Below are 517 nucleotides of genomic sequence, written 5' to 3'. Positions count from 1 at the left end.
AAAAGTGAAATGTAAAACATAATCACATTTAAAAAAAAAATTTTTTTCAAAAGGAACAAAAATTGAATTTTTTTTTTTTAATTTAATGAAATAGAAATTTATCAAAAATTTTTTAAATTTTGTTATTATGAAAATATTTTGAATAAATAAAAAATATTTTCATACTAATTTTTTGAACTTCCAACTTATTTTCGAAATTTTCAGCATTGAAAAATATAAATTACATTAACTTTACATTTACCAGATCTTATCCCTTATTTACTGTTTTTATTTTTTTTTTAAACATAGCTTTTTATAAATAATATTATCCAGTTGATAAATAACTTTTAGTATTATATATTAATAACTTGTATTAATTTTTCTTTATAAAAGTATGAAAATGAAAGCATTGCTTTTAATAATTACAATAAAACAAAACATCTTTATAATATTTTACTTCGTGTTTTCTTTACTGCACGCCATGTACATGTACAACAATATACACTCACACAACACTCATATATTATGTTAGAACGAT

Source organism: Cotesia glomerata, linkage group LG3 (assembly GCF_020080835.1).
Source record: "Cotesia glomerata isolate CgM1 linkage group LG3, MPM_Cglom_v2.3, whole genome shotgun sequence".
Classification (NCBI taxonomy): Eukaryota; Metazoa; Arthropoda; class Insecta; order Hymenoptera; family Braconidae; genus Cotesia; species Cotesia glomerata.
Note: the sequence above shows the minus strand (reverse complement) of the source record.